Source organism: Corvus cornix, chromosome 5 (assembly GCF_000738735.6).
Source record: "Corvus cornix cornix isolate S_Up_H32 chromosome 5, ASM73873v5, whole genome shotgun sequence".
NCBI lineage: Eukaryota > Metazoa > Chordata > Aves > Passeriformes > Corvidae > Corvus > Corvus cornix.
The window spans coordinates 20641721-20662234 of record NC_046335.1 but is presented as its reverse complement, the minus strand read 5'-3'; positions in this window follow the sequence as shown (position 1 = coordinate 20662234).

Here is a 20514-nt window from a genome sequence, read left to right as displayed (position 1 = left end):
ATCAGACAGTTTGGTAATAATGATTAAAAGACAAATATCCTTCCTGTCAATTCCATAGTGAAAGTATCTTCAATCATGATGCGGTGATGACTCCCGAGGAAGGCAAAGACATATGAATTATAACTAATGAATGTGACTTGACACTTAGAACCAAAGCTAAGCATGTTACTTCTATGGGGATGCAGTTTTTAATGCTATCAGTCTGTAAGGCATGTGCAAGATCACAAAGTTCTTTCAAGGGCCCTGTGAGAACATAAAGTCATTTGCAGCTGTTGCCATTTTATCATACATCCTCCCTAGCTGCCAAGGTTGGCACTGGCTCCCTGGAAGATGTTTCTCATATGGTAGAACAAATCACTGCCTTTCCCTTCCCACATGCAAGTGATAACAAAGAATGGAACGGCAACAAGACTTGCCTTCCAGCTGCCAGCCTCACCGGATCTTCTTGGGTTAGTAGAGATACTAGCATGAGAAGAAAGACTATTCCTGCTGTTCAGTCTCTGGATGGGACCTTGGCTGAGCTCTGAGAGCACATTTGCCAAGGTGGTAAAGAAGCATTGTAATAGGGGTGTCGTGATAAATGAAGGAGGTTGGGTTGCAAGGTCTTGGCTGATTCTTGCTCTTTATTGGTGAAAGTTTCCCCACAGTAGCAACATTTGTTGGGTTATTTAAGTAGAAAAGAATCAGGATCTCTTATTCATTTTGTTGAAACACTGCCTTATGCGTAGTAAGCTATCACTCTCTGTTTTCTCTTCAGACAATACACATTGCACAGTGCTATACCTCCTGTCTGTCCCCAAACAGTTCCAAATAACCCCATGTCTCTGGAGTGCCTGTTCATGTTGTCTTTCACACATCAGCAAATACAGTGCCATTCAAGGAAAATTTTCGGTAAATGTTGGTCTGCAGGGATTTGATGTTTATAATTTGCATGAGAGACAGAAAAGAGCACACTCAAGAGATTATGCTGGACTACATATAGCTAAAGAAAGGCTTAATTTTTAAAGGTATTAAGCTGGCTAATTCTTATTGAAAACAGGGGAAATCAACTACATAAACACCTTTAAAAATTGAGGCCATTTCAGTGTAGTCAGATAAAGTTAATTAGCTAGTGTTAATTGCTTGGGCTTTTGCAGTACCAAATGGTGTAGGCAAGGTGGACAAGGTTCTGCTTTTCCTCATGAGGCTTACGTAACTCACCTGCCTTCAGAGTGGGAGTAAAATGAGAGATGGTTTAGATATGCTGTAAATTGCCTGGAGACAAATCCATTTCAGCATGCTAGGATGATGCTGCATGAGCATGCTGTTTCCTTAAATTCAATTGAAGCAGACCAAAAAAAGAGAAAAAACAAATTTGGCACCTTTACATACTTTGTAAAAACCCAACAGAAGCGCAGACCTGTAATTCTGCCACCAAGAGCAACCTAAAGCCACTCAGCAAGAGTTTTCATCTACTGCTCCATGCATCTCTTTTGTCTGCGTGTTTACAGAATACAATAAAAGGACAATGTCCACACGGGTCAGAAAAATCCTGAACAAGCAGCTGGAAAAACTTCAGGCATGCTTTTCTTCAATGGCTAGTAAGCTGGGCACTATGCCTTACAGCTTTGGCCGGTGCACATGGAAAATTAAACTCACTGGAAAAGAATTATATATATATACATTTAATAATGCTGCCAAAGCCTTTGTAACACTATGAAAAAATCACTCAGCATTTGGATTTCAAGAATACTTACATAAAGTGTTAAAACACAGAAAAAAAACAGGACTGAATCACACCACAGAAACAAAAGTGGAAATGGGAAAAGTGAAGGCTCTGTAAATCATTTGTAATTGTATCTGCATGACCTCCTTGGTGCATACAGTTCCCACAGTTTTCAGTCTTATAGCCTGGCCCAGTAATTTAAAGTTGTTACTACTATCAAATGATGGTAACAGCACATCTTTATTGGAGTGGGGAAAGAGGTAATTGGAAGGATCACTCACAAGGTGATGAGGTCCCCCTTCTGAGGAACAGTTTCCAAGGGCTATTTGTAAGAGCAGATGAAGACAGAGAAGAAGAGCCTGCATGCAGTGCACAGCCATGCACCTAGTAAAGCAGCAGGTGAAGATGATTTCCAAAACCAGGAATGCTGGACTGACCTGTGCCAGGGCTAAGGCTCTTTGTGTAACTTAAATCAAGCCCTTTTGCCCACATGCATTATGCACTGGAGTTTACCTGTACTGTGCAGGACACTTCAGTAAGTCTATTTGAATTCTCCAAGTATTTGATCTCTACCACTTCTTCTACATCATAGGATTATTAATTTCTGCCTGTTCTCTGAGTCACAAACAGTAATTTAGATGGTTCCCTCATGAGCTGATAGTGTCTCCCCTGTGCAAGGATGGAAATTAAGACAAAGAGACTTGCATGTGGTTGTATATATAATCCATGGTTGTAAAAAGATTAGCCCTCAAAGCTTCCAGACTCTCCCACTATACTCATGCCTCCGAAGTACACTGTGGTGCTGCCAGAGGTAGAACACATGCAGTCCTTCCATTAACATTTGCTTCTCCAAATCAAGAGCTGCCTTGATTTGCCTTGGCTAAGAAAACTTAGAGCAAATGGTGTAAACACAGGAGCTTCTCAAAAGAAAAAACACTTTTAACTAAGGACAAACCATTTAAAAAATGGAAACTATTAGGTTTCTAACTGTTTATTTAAAATGTCCAGGGTTTATACATACTGGTAAATACACAGGCGCAGGCCTGCATTTGAACATCCAAAGCAACTTCTAATCTGTTAATCAAGCCCTCTTCTCTCATGTGCATTATGAACTAGAGCTTACTTGTACTGTGCTCTACTCGACTCTGGCAGTACTAATCTGCCAGAGTCTAGCTTTGCCATCTGCGAACTCCTGCAGAAAATCACTGCCTGCATCTGTAATATTTTGCTATAAATAACTTTTTATACCAATTACAATAACATCAATGACAACACAATTTTATTACATGTAATTATAGGAAGTAAAACTAAATGCCATACCACAGCCCTCCTGGGTCAGTGAGAGTTGAAGTTGATTGTTATCTCTCACAGTCTACACTGAAATATGTAGTGTTGCCAAGATTTTAGATAACAAAGATATTGTTATCTGGATAAATTGAGTCATAACTATTACAAACATTCAGAACCAATTGAAACTTCCTTTGAAGCTAATGGCAAAGCTTCCTGACAGTAAACAGAGAGTGCTCCCTTTCCATAAATCTCTGAATCTCTGCAAGTTTTGCTTTTAAAACTGTTTGGATTTTTCCTTTTTTCCCTTACCTCATGGTGTTCACTGATTTATTTTTTTTAAATATTAGCCACATTATGATAATAATAACAATGATGCTATGCACTATAAGGTTTACTTTGTAACAAGGAAAGTTTCTGGAGGATTGCTTCTGTTCTCTCAAAGCCTTTTTAATACAAGGATTGAGAGCATAGAAAACTCTCAAGCACCTCAAAGTTCTTTCTCTGTTCTCCTGATGTTTCTGGGCCCTGAAAAACAAAATTAATTTTAAGTGGCCATAATATCATGATTTCTTCTTCAGAAGGGGCCTACAAATAGATTTACAATTCTTATTTTTCATAGCTGTTTGCACTTCATAGTGCAAACATTCTCATTAACTAATTTGCTTAGCAAAAGGAAAGAAAATAAGCTGCATATCCAGTGCATCTGGGTAAATGTAGGGCAAATCCATCAACAGCACTGTTGCATTTAAGCATGGGCTCTTGCACTTAACATACACATCCAGGGTGAACATATCAGACAATACTTTACTATTTAGCACTAAGACATATTGCTGCTTGAGCACTTACTACTGAAGTTAAGAAATGCTGTGCCACTGATTTCAGAGAGTGTTTGAGCAGCACTTCAATGAAATATGGTACAAACTCATCAACAAAACATATAAAGGGAAAGTATGTGCAATCCTGAAGCCAGTTCCTGATTTCCTCATCTAAGTTAAAGGATTTATACTTTCCTCCTCAAATTCTCAATCAATAGTACGACATAATGTATCCCATCTACTAAGGATCATTTCTTGCAGTGGCACCTGTGCAGCTTTGTTGAAGGTAAAATTCTTACACATTCTTGTCAAAAATATGAAGTAGAACTAGTAATTCTTGTTTATAAAAGCAGTTTGGCGCTATCACTAAATGTGAAATATGGATGCAAAATGGTTGTTTTGCCCCACTTAGAGCAGTTCTCAGCTAGGTTAATGTTTTTGCTGGTATTTGCATAACTGAGGGAACTCACATTCCAGGTCCAGACCTTGAAGACTCCACAACACAAGTACAGATGTATTATTTTAATGCCATTACATAGCAACATTTGTGCTGAAGAGTCTTAAGCTGAGCTTGTTATTTGTGGGGGGAGGAAAAATTGGCTTCAGCTTACATAGCAAACAACCTTGATCTGAGTAAAAGCCTGGCACCTAATGGCCATTCACCCATCTAACCAGGAAAGATTTTGCAAACCAATTGGTCAATGAAAAAAAACCTACAGAACCATCTCCACCCTTATTCAGGGGATTTCTGAGCTATAAGTTATAGTCCCCGTTTCATGTCTGCTGCACAGTTTAGGCCAGCAGAGCACCAGCACTAGACCAGTAGCACCAGGTACTACACATCTGCACTGCTGACAAGGTCTGTATGTTCATGAAATACCAGACAGACCTCAGGTGTCTTTAGATGCCAGGACACCAAATGTAGAGGAGCAAGTGCTGGCTTGAAGATTATCAAAAAAAATTGTGGTCACACAACCTGCAGTGGCACACTCATTTTTGGAGGCATGATGTGCTCTTGCTCCCACCCTTTCATAAGCATCATTCAGTCTTTCATAATGACAACAAATTAAATCCCTTTTAGCGCTTCACTGCCTAGGCATTCACTGTCTCTGCATTTCTGAGCTGTAGCCCTTTGTCTGCAATGCAGACAACAATGAAGACACTGCAGCAGCCAGGAGACAGCCACAAAAACATTGAGCTCAGAGGCTTGTTAAGTGCAGAGATGTGGAAATGCATCCTCCTACAAAGCGCAGGACCACATGTATGGCTACTAAAACCAAAATCTGCAGTGTAACTTTATTGAAGCAGAGGGCATGCCAGTAGGGGAGCATTAGTCCCAAGCATTTCTTTATGACTTGATTTTCCTTTTGTCTTGGCCCTTGCTGGAAATAAAAATCTGAATTGAAGGGTTAGTGAAGTAGGGAGCTAGCAGACTGCACAGATGAAGTGCTCATCAGTTTTGGGAAGGAGGGGAGAAGGGTCTGAAACTATCTAACACAAACAGTAAACATAGATATGTGAACATTTCTGTTTCTGTGCAGTTATCTCTTACAGCCAGAATAGCCCTAAGGATTAAGATGGTTTATTGGGATCAAATGCCTTACAGATTACTATAGTGCTGACTGTTTACTCGTTCGCATTAAAATACAGATCTACACTTATATCCCTGTATGTGCATCTCTCAATCACAAATTATTTTCATTCCCTAAATGGGTCAGCCCAGATTCCTAGACCATCCATATCCAAGATAAATCTCCAAAGACATCTTGATATGCCTATGAAGGTAGGCTATCCCATAAAAACATTGTCAGCACTCAGATCTCAGCACTTGCTCCCAGCGATTAACACAAAACTTTTGCTATAGGGTTTTTTAGGCTGAGTCATCTCATGGTTTAAGTAGCTGAGGGCTGGGAGGGACAGAAATCTAGAGTCTGGAACATACTTTTCTGCAGGAATGTCAGCTGTGCTTTTAGAGGTATGAGACTTTGAGGCCATTTAATTTGTCTGGTGTATAAAATAGGTGTCTTTTACCAAGAGGATGGGGGAAAAAGTACAAGCCAGCCTCTTGCTGTCAACAGTTAAATTTCCCTGTAAAACAGAGCTGAGGTTCTGCAATCTCAACTGGCCTCAGCCATCTCTATGTTCTTCCTGAGCCTGATGTGCAGATCCAACCATCCCCCACAACTAGATACCTTACAGAGCCCAGTCTGGTAAGTGTGGTCTGAATTCAGGTGAACCAACGCTGTTTTGTCCTATCCTGTCACTGAAAAGAGCCTGGCTCCATCTTCTTTACACCCTCCCCTCGGGTATTTATGTACATTGAGGAGAACAGGACTAGACCCAGCAGTGAACCCAAGGATTCCCCTACTACTGGCCACTGGCCTCTGACTAGACTTCATAGCACTGATCACCATCCTCTGTGTACAGCCGTTAAGCCAGTATTCAATCCACCTCACTGTCTGCTTATCAAGCCCATAGCTTCAAAGCTAGTGGTTTAAGTACCTTAAATGTGAGAATGCCACTCATGGTGCTCAATTCTTGCACAGGTGCCTGATGATTCCCACATTTAGGAAGCTGTTGACATGGTTTTGTTGATGACATGTTGCTCTAGTATCTGGTCTTTGCTCCCTGGATTGTTCTGCATTTTATCCAGAAACTGTATGATGTCAAAATTTTCTGTAGGTCAGGAATTGGAGATTAGGTCCTCTCACAGATATTTTAGTGGCCTCAGATATTTTTTTTCCCCGGTCTTTGCTCCACAGTAGTTTTGTTACGAAATGAAGGATAGAAAATATGTCCACTTGCTTAGTAGACCGTACAGTGATTCAGGTTCTGGGAGTATGGGTTTCCAGGTATCCCTCAAGCAAGAGAGACATTAGCATTCTGTTAAATCATAAGCTAATCTCTGCAGGGTTTGCCTTTGTGCTTGAGTATTTTGTCAAGAAATCAGGACACTTGTGTTGAAATTAACTCAAGAATCTTAAGTTTGCATAAGTCAATAAACACAGGCAGAAACAGAACACCTCATCCCTGCCTGAAGCCAAGAAAAACCTCATCCCTGCCTGAAGCCATGGTGTCCAAGTAAGAGGGTAATGATGCATACTGTAAGCCATATAAACTGATCTGCCTTGACACACCCCACCCAGGACCTCAGCACATGTTTAACATAACAGCCCTGTGAATGCTGGTATGAGCTGTTTATTTGCATCTCCATATAAGATATAGGCAAGGGTTCAGGATAATGACTAAATCCTGTCTGAATGTGCTTTAGGTGCTAGAAAAGCACAAGCTAGTCTCACAAGTTTTCCATCATATCAAACATGAGCTAAGAAACAAGTAAGGTTCTTGACAGCTAAAGGCCCAGAGGTGGGCTCACAGTAGCAGGTTGAAATAGTGGCTTTTTACTCCAGACATCTTCCAAAACAAGTTTGGTGTGAACCTTTCTAAGTAATGCCTGACAGTTGGATGCAGAAAAGTAGGAAGCCTTCCCAGTGAAGTACATGAGGTGATTAGGGAAAATATTTAATTTGTACAAAGATAATTTAGTCAAGGCACTGAGTGAAATCATTCTGCAGTGAAGAAATGTGCCTTCAGAATGTTAATAGATGTTTTCATCTGGGTCTCAAGTCTCACAAAGACAGTGAACTTTAACGATATAATAGAAAGATGTTTGAGGGGTGGGGGATGGGTTCGTTTCTTTTGTTTTCTTTCACGTATAGATACTGCAGCTAGAATCAACACGTGACACTAACACTAGATTTCTCTAGACTGGTGAAAGGATGAGGGGCAGCAAGTCACCTGGGACAAATTTTTTCTGATCAAGTGCTGTTTCAGGGTTTCTCAGCCTTAGAGTAATAACAACCAGGTTATCAGTATTCACCTAACTTAAATCATATGTTTCTCTCACACATCACAGAGAATGAACTGGGCTCTGCATGCAGTGCCATCTCGCAGGTATTATGTTTGTGACACAGGGCACTATCCACTGCAACTGAGCTGAGAATCACTAAGTAACACCTCCCAAGTAGTTAAAAGCTCATGAAGACTTTCTCAGTGCTCTTGGTTTAGCTCTGTCAAAGTCTTCTCTCATAGAATATTTTGGTGAATAAATATTTTTCAGTAATATAACAGCTCTTTAAAAGTATTCTGCAAGTATCCAAGCAACTACACATCAAATTGTCTGATCTGATTACACTTATCAACCCTGCAGAAAGAGCAGTCTTTTTTAATGTCTTTAGCAGAAACTGGACTCAGGTGCTCAAATTTGGTTTTCTGCTTTTGAGGTAGACATCTCAAACCTCACAAAATAGAAATCTTTTTGGACAGACAAGCTTGGTGTCAGGCTTCAAATTTAAGTTTACAAATATGGACTGCACCAAGAAATTATAACAAGAAATTATAACAAGAAATTATAAGAGTAGCAATGAAGGTCTGACATCAAAATAACAATGGATCCAGTTCATACAGTTGAGTCCCAAAGGTTATGATGTGGAGCATCCTCTACAGGGATAAATCACAACCGATGTAATCCACTTAAAAATTTTGAAGTGTTTGAGAAAAGATGACAGAATCATATGAGGAAGCAGTTACATGAAGAAAATGGGGGTTTGTGCATTCTTGCATTTAGACAACATCAGAAGCCAGTCTAGACCCAAATCTCTGATCCACAGATTTTGTCCATATACTTTACTCCTAGATAAATATGTCATATTCATTTTTTATTTACTTGTAATAAGCAGATGCACTTATTCCAAAATGAATATTAAGTCAATTAACATAATTCAGAGGAAGGCAGAGATTTAACCAGGAAGAGCTGTTCATTATTAGGGGTATACTTCTGAATTGATCCTCAAAGGATCTGCAATCTCATCTATAAGACAGGTCAAAAATTACTGGGAGAAAGGAATCAGGAAATAATTGGTAATAAAAGACAAGTTTAAAAGGCTCCCAAGCTTTTGGTAGGCTATTTATGAACTGAAGAACTGAAAAAATAGATCTCAAAATCATTCACCATTAGTTATTCAGCCTGCTTCAGAATTGTTTTACTAGGATTTGGAGGTACTGCAAATTCTAAACCTGCCACTTTGGCTCCTGTGATTTATTAGACACCCATTGTTTTTAGGGGTTAGGATGCAGCTGCAAGGCAGTGATTCAATGCAAAGTAAATAGCTCATGTCATACTCATCAAATTAGTGCTGTTCAATGCAACATTAACTACTTGAAACCATCATGTTAGCTCATTTTAACAGAGACAGGTACCTTCTGCATCTCCACACATCTCTTTTATGCTGGGGATTCGGGAAGGGGGGGTGAGGGAGGGGGTCAAAAATGGATCTTTCTTTTTTACAGTCCCAGCCCTTACCTGGGAGCCCTGCACTACCAGGGTACTTATGCTTCCCACAGGAGCAGAGGATGGAGCCACACCTGTCCTGCTGGTAAGGTTGCAGCCAGCACCAGGGGAAAGCACAATCAGGCTGCAAGTTGGCAAGCCACCTAAAACAGCTTGTTAGTTAGGTCTCTTCTTCTAACTGCTAACATAAAAAATATTAAATTATTATAACAGATGATGAATGTTTTACATTAAAACTTTTTTAATTGGTTAACTTTGTTTTTACATTATAATATCACCAGACCCTAAAAACTATTCAAGATTAACACCTCTAAAGCCTTGGAAAGCACAAAAATGATCAAATGATTGTAGGAAACAGCGTAGATCTGCAGAATAAAATAAGTTTAATGTTTTCAGTTAGTAAACCTGGACATGACCAAGACAAAGAAATAACACTTTGCAGAAATTAATTTTACAATTTTTAAATATTTATCTATATAACTATATTATTTATATCAATATATTATTTATTTATAGTCACTAATAAGTCAAATTAAACTTTTCACAAAGCCAAATTTTGCATAATTCTTGTACTTCTAAATATTGATATTAACGAAAATATTAGTAAAATTTCTTCTGATTACAAAACATTTTTCTAATTTTTTTTCTCTAGAATATGAGGCTTATGTACACATTTGTACACTGTGTCCATTGGTTAGTTACTTCATCTACATAGTATGCTTTAATCTAGAACTTAAAAATTGTATTTCATACATTCTCCAAGAAAAAGTGGTTATGTCAAACTTTTCAAAACTCAAGGAGACTTCACTAATGGCATATAAAGAGCCTTGCAACCAACACACATCCTTTATCTCGTTTACAAACATTTTGTGCACTGCAAGGTTTAATTGCCAACATTGTTCCATTACTAGAAACCATGTTTCCTTCACATATCAAAGCTAACCACTATACACTTACATTATAATTCAAATTCTCTTATAATTGCTTCAGAATCTAACAGAGCTTTAGTAACAAAAATTATAATTGGTTTCAACAAAACTTATAATTGCTTTCTACCCTTCTTATTTTAAGAAGTCTTCTCTAAGAAGTTTATAAACAGCAAGTTCAGTACTGCCATACAGATCACTGCCTTGGAGTCTAGAGCCAGAAAAGCCTAAAAAGTCATCACTACTGCCTTATATGTGTGTGTGCTTATGTGAGCATATAAACATAGTGTAGGTGTATCTGTATATTAAATGTTACAGTGTTTCCCCCTCCGCTGCCCCTTTCTGCCCACCAGCTTGTGTAAAACAGGAGCAATTTCTCTAGAAATGTGCCAGTCCTCATATGAAGACTTGCTGGAGAGTCTCTTTGTGTCTGATTAGTCTGTCTTCAACCTTAATCATCTGGTTTATATCCAGTTTGGATGTGCCTGGTCTTAAGCCCTCTCTCTGCTAAATAAAAGGCCCTTTTGGTATATGGTATTTTCTCTTTAGGAAGATATTTATTCACTCTGTCCAAGCTTCCTCTAAAGCCTTTTAATAATCCAAACATGCTGACTTTGTAGCTTTTTCGCTGCAGGATGTTTTTTCCTACTTTCAAACCAATTTTTCAGTTCTTTGCTATCCCTTTCCACAATTTAATGTTAGGAAAAACTGTTGGATATAGAATCTGAGTGTACAGGTCCACTGCCAGTCTTCAGCATCTTGTCAGAAGATGAAACTACCACCCCTATTTCAACTCATATTTCACTCTTCACATGTGAAAAGAACAAAAGCAACTGCCGCTAAAATGTTCTCCCAAAGGCCTTTAAAATTACATTCCATTGCCATGACATATGATTTCCCTGTGCTCTATAGGGCAGGACAATCATGGAAACATAGAGCATTAGCAATAGCCCTATCTCTTGCCCTCTTCCTAACAACACTCTGCACATGAAGTTTTTAACTTTGTTAGAGGATTTTGAAGTATGCTCCAAGGGTTCTTCTAGAACATCACGTGATCCAGATGCTCTGTGCCTCACTCTAGGCTAAATGTCTTTTTTACAGTCACCTGAAATATTAAGGAACTGAATTCAATGGTGCAGGCACATCTTTCCAATCCTATTTACCCATGGCTTCAGCTGAAGACAAGTGTTTACCCAAAAAAATCAGCCCTGCCACAGCCTGAAAGGCAGAGTGCTGAAAGCTAAATCACCAGCTTCAAAACCAGTTAAAGATAAGTTTACATTAACATGTATTTTATCTCTGTTACATGTGATGTAACATAACATTAACATAAGCCTTCACTGTATATTTTTAAAATACATTTATTGAAGCAATTAAAATTGCATTTAACCAGACAAGAAGCATGGGCCTTACCTCCCCATTGCCATAGCAACACAAAAGGGCAGTAAAAGGGGTGGAAGACTCTCACTCTCAATAAATGACATACACAGAAGGGGTAAGCCAAAGGATTCACTCTCACCTTACACAAGTGAAGGTGATTTGAGTAGAAGGTAAGAAGGGAGGGAATAGATTAGTTTAGGACATATATCTAGACTGAGGTGAACTTTCTTCACTCCTCACATTTACAAGCCCCAAAAAACAGTGCCTCAAGAAACAGAAAGGAGAATAATCCTGTGGATTGCACCTGGCTCCAACAAATTTACAAGCTACAGCTTGCCTGTCTCACATTCCGCCGCTACGATTATCTGGTTGCTCCTATTATGCCAATGCACTGAGTGTGTTGCTGGGAGTTGGGGTTAACAGTGTCAGTTTTATATTACAGCACTTTCAAGACACAGTGTACATATCTAATTCACTGTCAGTTATTTTCAAACATAACATCTGCTCTTGGTTTATCTCTCCAGACAAAAGCTAAGGTCACAATTGCAATAATGAGTTTTTTATTGTTCCTGTAAAGAGCTGGGGCTTTACTCTTAATTACTTAGGGTGTGTTCTTGTGAGGCACAAATACTGAGAAAATTTTACATAAGGTGAGTCAGAAAATTATAAACCAAGAGGGAAAGTGCAAATTCTGTATGCAGTTTTCACATCCCACAGTTTGGAAGAGAAACTGGCAGCTGCCCCTGATGAGAAAAGCAGCTTAGGTTAGCTGTGCAGTATCGTACCCGGTGGGGCTACCACAGTACAGCTATAGAAACTGTCAGGAGGAGCAGGAAATCCAATTTCATTCCCTCCTCCCTTGTCGTGAGATAAGAGAGTTCTGCTATTGCAGGCTAAAGATTACTGATCATTCCCACATGCGCACCCATGTCATGCTCTTTTAACATTCTCATATGAACACTGGAGATAAACCCCATAGCAGGAGAAGTTAAAAACAGACTTGCCCAACTGCACAAGAAGGAACAGAATAACAATAGCTGTAGCAAGAACAATAGAAACAGCTAAATTATTGAAAAATGTTTAGGATGGGACTCACTTTGAGTATCAACTAAATGTAGACAGGTATGAATGTTTCCAGCCATTTAATTTTTCTTTACTTCTGACTCACTTGTACCAGGCCACTTTTTCCCCCTGTTGTCAGCAGGGTAGCACTTTACCATTGCCTGGGGACTCAGAATGCTTTATGTCAATGCAAAGGGCAAATTAGACTTGCCACCATAACCCTGTATGGCTCCTCCATTTAGTCTGCCAGCAACTCACTGTTGATGATGACCATATCTTGTTCTAGCCAAGTGTTTGTCCCCTAGGACCTGACAGGAGGCCAAAACCTAATATCACACGGATGATACAGATTAATAACCACCCCCGTTAATGTCAGTTCCTGTATGCCACACTCAAACCTTGGCTGTATTATTGACAAAGTCATTGCCCCTCTTAACTTGGATTGCTGAGTTCTACAAAGTACTAAAGGCATACTAGGGATGACATTTTGGTTCATTTCTACCAACAATCCAATGATATCAGTCTTGTAGCTGCAACTTGTGCAAGATCCTCCACCACCTCTCTGAGACAGCAACAAATAAGGACATTGAAGATTCAAGATCACCTTAACTGCCACAGTATTGCAGGTGAACATGCCTTTCAGCCTCTGTTATTCAAAGCTCTAGGAGTCATGAAATGAAAATTGGGTTGGTAACCTGGTGTTAGGGTGATCATTATGCAAGTTGACTGTTAAGGTCCACTCCTTCTTCAGTGGTATTTGAAATCTTTAAGGTTAAACAAGTGAACGATAACGTACCACATAACATAAAACTATACTTCACCTTTGCAGAACATAATATGGGCTAATAACTTAGACTAAAGCTAGGGTCTTAGATGTGCTCATAATTGAGTGCAACTGTTCAACTAGTTAACTGTGAGTCTGAGTGCCTATAAAAAGTGTATTTGGTTATGTAAAAATTATGAAGAAAACAAACCACATTCATCAAACACAAACTCTGTCACCATTTTAGAAACCTAAGCAGGTTGAAAAATAAAAGGGAAAATGATGGTTCACAAACAATTTGCTGGCTGAGGGAAAACTAATGAATAATTTACTTGACAAACATCAGCACGTAATGGAAAACATATTCATAAATCTTCTTAATTGATGGGAAAAATAATTGAATAAAATCTGAAAAAAAAAAAGAATGTGACAAATCAAAATGAAAACCCCTTGTCTGGTTTAAAGTTTTCTTAGGGTAAGATAATACAGCTGCAAATTCAATAGTCTGGGGTAAGAACCACAAAAACATAGAATCACATTCCTTTGTTATTGCTAGGACAATGAGGTGCTCAATGATTCACCAACATTGCACAGATTTAATAGTCAGAAGGCATTAACATGTTCTGCTTTCATAAAGTGAGATGAAACCCTTCAGTCACCCTCCCAGTTGTCTAGCAGGAGTAAGCTCTCGCCTTCCAGATCTGCCATGACTCCCGATCTGCCTGAGTTCTGTGTTGTCAGGGTTTGGTCATGCTGCTAAATGCAAGAATTTCAATATATGCATGGCCAAGTGGCCAAGGGCAGGACTATTTCTGACTTGGCTGGGCCACTGGGTGCACTCTGCAGTACTTCTTACGTAGTTTGAGAGCCAGGTGGTCACAGGGAGGCAATGGGATCTCTATTTTTGCTTGGGTGCTCTTCTGTACAAATCCTTTCTATCTTAGTCAAAAAATAGGCAGAAAACCAAGACTACTAAGGATTTGAGATCTGCCTTGCTATACCTCTGTTCCCTGGTCCTCCTCTGCTCCACCAGTCTTCAGATGGGTAGAGATGTAATGCACTCTGTTAGCTCCCTCTTTTCTGGTGCATGGCAGTTCGTCTACATATTTATGAAGTCTTGCCTTGTTTGTCTGGGAATATGTGAAGAAATGCAGAAGATCTGAAGCAGTGCCAGCAACAACTGTATTTCAGAGGAAAACAATGTCCTTTGCTTTACAGACAATACGTGTCCATGAGTTTGTTTTTGATGCACTCACAGACATCCCCACACAGACTGGGTTCCATAGCCTTCATTCTTTACTACTGCTGTAGGTAAATGACTATAATTTTTTTTTAATTGTTGAAGTATATATTCATCTGCAATGGGTTGCTATTTTTCCATATGATCCATTAATTTCTACCGGATAAAGCACAGCATCAGCACTTATGTGCTGTATCAAACAACTCTTTCCTCTCATATTTCTCATTTAATTAATAATCTAATTTCTCAATTTGCTGCAACTATTTTTCAATGACCTTTATTCAAAATCACATCAGTGTCTATTTTACCCTATTTTGCACACATGAAAAGAATCTCCCTTAAAGTATTCTGGTTCCTTTCTGATTGCTTCTTCCCAGTCTGAAATTTTGAAGGGGATGAAAGCAGAAAGCAAAAGGGCTTAATCCACGTAGAAGAGACTGTTTTATCTGTATCCTTTGGAATGTATTCAGCAATGTCCAACCCAAGGAAGTGTGTGCTCTGAGAGACAGAAATCATGCACAGATCAAACAGAGGACACAAACACAATACTTTGTGGTGCTCTGCACCTACTGAGTTTAAGGCAATGCAGGGAGGTTTCAAAAATATTTTGGCACTGACAAATGAAGCAGTAAAATTCTCAGACATCCCATAAGGACAAGAGTTGGAAGAGCTCTCATCACTTAGAAGATCTTAATCTCTGAATGTCTCAGTTACCAAGTAATAAAACAGGATACCCCCTCTTGATTATCAGTTATTGATGATAATAGAAGTTTTATTACTAATTTCAGTGGAGGGAGGGGGTTGTTAGATGAAATTAATCTCAGTTACATAGAGATGCCAGATTTCTTCAGCTTTGACTGATCTTGGACTCAACAGTTAGATATCAAGAGTTTCTAAGTATTAGGCCCCAGGCCAGAAAATCACCCTCTAGGCGTAACATGTGCTGCATTCCATTCCTTAATTATAATTAATTACATGTTAAAAGTTTGCTACATGCTAAAATTCTAATCTTGGGACATTTTACCCTGGGTCATCCTAGACATCAGATTCTTCTAGCCTCTATAAGCTGTGGTGTTTTGTAATTTTGTCATTCTGTTTCTGATTTACAAAAGATTTTGCCCCTAGTGGTCTGTGCTAAATTAACAGTAAATACTCCTATATTATATTTCAGACCTCAGAAAATATCTGAAAGCATCAAATCTGTGTTTAGATGTTTCTCCCTCTCCAAGTTCCAGTGAAGTTTACACAGAACCCAAGAGTCTATTTGTCCTCACTGAAAACTTTCACCAGTGTCTTGTAAACCTGATGTAAGACCAGCATTCTGAACACTTTTTAAAGTACTCAGAGTAAATTGTGGTCAAAATGGTGGCACTGCAAGATGTTAGGAAACCAGTGGCTGAGTTGAACAGTTGAAGACAATGCAGGAGACTGAAATACTGAACAGAGGGGCCTCCAGGACCTCTAGATGTAGGCAGCAAGTCTAAAGAGAAGACCTGAAGACCTACAGGCAACTTCTTCTGTTCTTTTCCCTACCTGTGAAGTGTTCCTTGTGGTTTGGTGGCTCTCCATTTTCTGGGGAATGGGAAAATTCCAGTTCCAAAAGACTTATCCCAGGGCACAATATGGGAATGACAGATTTTACTTCAACAAAGCATGAGTGCAGGCAGACTTGTTAGTACTGCATCAGCATTGGCCCTACACACAGTGGTGTCTGAAATGCAGGCAGATGTCTAAGCTCAGGTATAATATCTGCCGGATATCTATGAGCCATTCCTGAGATGATTAAGTATTCCCAGACTCCCTATGAAGGAGGAGAAATCTACAGAGATGTCTCAGAAACATCACACTCAGGCAACTGGACCTAGCAAAACTAGCACTGGAAGAGACTATTGCTGGCAGCAAGCTGTTTCCATGATCAGCCATTTTGGTGTGTCTACAGCCAAGATGTAGAGGGCAACAGTTGAAACAGAGACACACATGTTAGTTCAACAGGAAAATTATGTGCTCAGCAAAGTTCAAACACCCGGGGTAGCCACAAGCATGCTGGGCAAAGGAACACCTCCACCACTTTGGCAGAAGTTGTTACTCTACCACCTAAACAAAGCAAAACAGCTCTTTGGGAGCTGGATGTATGTGAATCATAAAAATCCTGCCAATTGGGTTTTGTGTTGGAGTGAGACTTGGTATCCCACTGGCTGTTTGATTTTCTTATTAAAATTGTAAAGTTCTATACTGTGTTGGTTTTACTTCATAGATGGAAAATGTTAGCCTAATTAATATTACTGCAAGGAACATTAAGGTTATTAGTATTCAAGCTTTCTGGCATAAAATAAGCATCAGCTTGAATAAGGAAGAAATCTTCTGGAATACAGAGATACAATTGTTTATACTGTGGAAATGTTACACCTTTTGATGAACCATTCAGATCCAGCTGCTGCCAAAGTCTAAATGGGCTGTGGATATGTTACAGCATGGCTGTTTTTACTTCCTTTGGCAGCAATTTAGCCTCTCATCAGACATCCACTTAACAAGTAATTTTTTTACCTCTTAGCAAACAACAGCAATCTAACATGTAAAAGACCCTATCCAGTTATTATGGTTGATTGCATAAATGGTTAATGCCTGTAGCTCAAAAGAAGTGATTAGTAAACTAAAAGCTGCTAATGGAAAGCCCTGAGCAGAGATCTTGACAGAGATCAGATTCCATTTAAAACAAAAAGCCACATTGATTCCTTCCCACACACTCAAGATGAATTTGAGAAATAAAGGTATCACAACAGGGGTACATTTAAATTGGACTGGCTTCTGAATGTGCTCAGAATACCAAGACAGTGGTGGCACTGGATGAAAGAGCTACAGTACTGAGAACAAACAGACACATAAGAGAGCACATACAAAATTACACCATAAACTTGGACAGAGCTGCGCTGTCATTCTGTGCTTTCAGCAAAGGGCAGAAGTGCAGCCCCATTGGGCTGGGTGCACTGTTGAACAGAACCACAGAAAATCTGGTGACAGTGTTCGTCCCTTTCATCTCACTCTACCACAGCTTCTTTGTTTAATACTAGAGACCACAAAACCCCTTCCTACACACTGTGGTCTGGATACAGCCCTTGACAGTTACCTGATTTTAACTGTGTTACTGAGAAGGAGTATCGCTTGATTTCAGATTGCTTGATGGCTTAATCTCTAGTTTCCTTGAGCTGTTTTCCATAAAATATGTCATTTCTAGTGTCACACTTCCAGTGGGTGCAGTTATAAACCTAGATTCTCATTTCTGCTCAGACACAGACAATCATTCTAAATGCTTCCTGCTCCCAGTTGCAGATAGTTACTATATCTCACCCTGGAGGGAAGTAATACAGATTAGTAAAAATTTAGGAAACATTTTTTTATCTATTTACATTAAAGCTGTTATAAAAATACAGAACTGATTTCAACATTACAGAACTACTACAAACACCTGATTATTATATCTATGTCCTTTGTTTCAAAACACCTTTGAACACAGACATATCTCAAGTGGGTCTAAATTTGTGTCTGTGTGACAGTAAATCCAAATAGTCAGAAGAATTAGAAATCTGGGCCTGCATTCTCTCTTGTGTTTCCCAAGTTTGCCCCTATGTCCTCATTCTTGGTAACATCAGCATACCTCAGCAGCTTGAAATGGCATGCTTCTTTGGGTCTCTTATACCCAAGGCAGAGATAAGTGTGGTCCTCATCTTGCTGACTTTTTCTAACTCTTATCTTTCACTGACATCCCCTGTGTCCTGTAAGTCTCCAAGATAATCTTTAATCCATGTCACAAGTCCTAACCCTTATGTCAAGCTCACTGACTTACCTGATCAATCTTTTTGACCCTCTTTTTTTTTTTCCTTTGCTGTACCCTTAGCAAACTACATAAATATCCTTCACATTTCACCCTTGTCTCCTCCTTCAGTAAGGTATTTAGAGGACCTGGGATCTCAAGTGCATGGGCCATACCTAGATTTTTTTTTCCTAGGAAAGCTCTTTTTCCAAGCTGTTCTTAAATCATGCCCAAGATAAGTATTTTTATCTTGTGTTTTCAAACAGGGACTCAAAGTCAGACCTCTGACTGATGCTTACTTAGTGTGTGACCTTAGATAAGTCAGCAAGCCACTGCTTCGGTTTGTCATTTTGTACAATGAAAATAGAGACCACAAGTTTCAGAATTAGGGGAATTAAATAACCAGATTGATATATCTTTAAAAGAAACTCTGAGAAGTCAGAAGACAGGGAGGACAGCTTTTTCTGAATATGAGACTTGCTGAGATGCTGCAGATTGATTTCGGTAGGAAATTAGAAGTCCACATGAGAGATGAGAGTCAAGATTACTTCATGTATCGAAATTCAAGTTCTGTACCATATTGTTTGTCATATAGATGGGGCAATTGAAGCACAGTGAGCGATTTATTCCAGGTCACCTAGGAGGATACTGGGTGAGAGAGAGAGAGAGAAATGAAATTCCAATTTAGAAAATTCCACATTCATCAGATTATATTCCCCAGTAAAATGTATATTTTCCTGGCAATCACAAAGGAAAATGCCAAGAATCTGAGCTGCCAGCCTTGACCTGGATTATTTCTTTGACACTGTCCAATAATTAATTCATTTCCTGATGAAAAATTAGAAATCTTAAGCTCCTAAAATGACTATATCTTTTTGGCATCACTAAGCTTCAGAATTGCACTTCTCCATGAATAAGGAGCATATGGTCATTAAAACAATACAGCCTTGACAGGGGCGTAAATGTTAACACAGAGAGTTCCTACAGCTTCTCAGCACTAACAACACTGGCTGTCACTACTATCACTTGTAATGTTCTGAAAGAGCCGGTTTGGTCCCCCTTATACATCTATGCATTTATACTGCATATTTACAATATATTTGAATTATTGTGTGTGTACAAATTGCACTAACCATTTAGCATGATCTTTATATTTCTTTCAGTTCAACTCATAATTTGGCATTATTTTAGGTATTCTACAGCTTTGTTCTACGCAGATTCTCATACAGAGAGAATTTCAAAGAAGTCATATTATCTTCTGATTAACTCCTTCTAGTAGTCTGTTTTTCTAGCTGCCTTGGCATCGAGTGCCTGCCCCATGAGTCAAGGTTACTGCAATATTTGAATGACAACCTTTTTGCAGCCCCCTTGCCCATGTGCAGAGGGGATCATGCACTGCACAGAGCCCATTTATTTCATTGCCATCAGCCACCAGCTCCAAGGAGAGGCAGCGTTAAAGACACAAGTGGAAGAGGCAGGAAGAAAGAGGGCGAATCCCTGCACAAGGCCACATACCAAAATGCACCAGAGAAGCAGAAATTCTCAAGAGTTTCTCCAGGGAAATGCCTCTGTGCATTGCCTTTGTTCCATGTCCCAAAGTCTGACCTAAAGAGCAGGTTCTCTATCAAGTGATAGAGATTAATCACTGGATATGAACCTGAATCAGAGAGAGAGGGTTTTCAGAGGTGGCAAAAAGGGTCCAGCAAAATAGTGGTGCTCTGATAAGCAGCTTGTTCTGCAGGAGAGAGAAAGTTCTCAATGCTTTTCCTCTATGGTTTGTTTTTTCTTTCACTGATCTCAAAAGCTTCAGTGCTTTCAGTGCTCCCCTTCCCTCATGGCAGGTCATCACCGAGAGCCTTCCAGCTAGGAGAGCAGGCAGCACTGTCCATCAATGCCACTCTCAGAATCAATAATAGGGACCTGTGCAAGGAAGAAAACAGCTACTCAGAAAGCATCTAAGTCCTTTTCCAGACATGCAAGCAAAGAGGGAGAGAGCAAAATGCATTAAAAGAACAGCAGTCTCCGAATCAGCTGGCAGTCAGGACCAGCCAAATCCAGCATCCAGATGTTTGTCATGAGCATCTTCACAGGGGAGCCTGGGCTCCAGCACAATCATGAATTCTTAGTTCACAAAACTTGATTTCCTCTTTCAGAAGAGCAGCAGCTCCAGGGAAG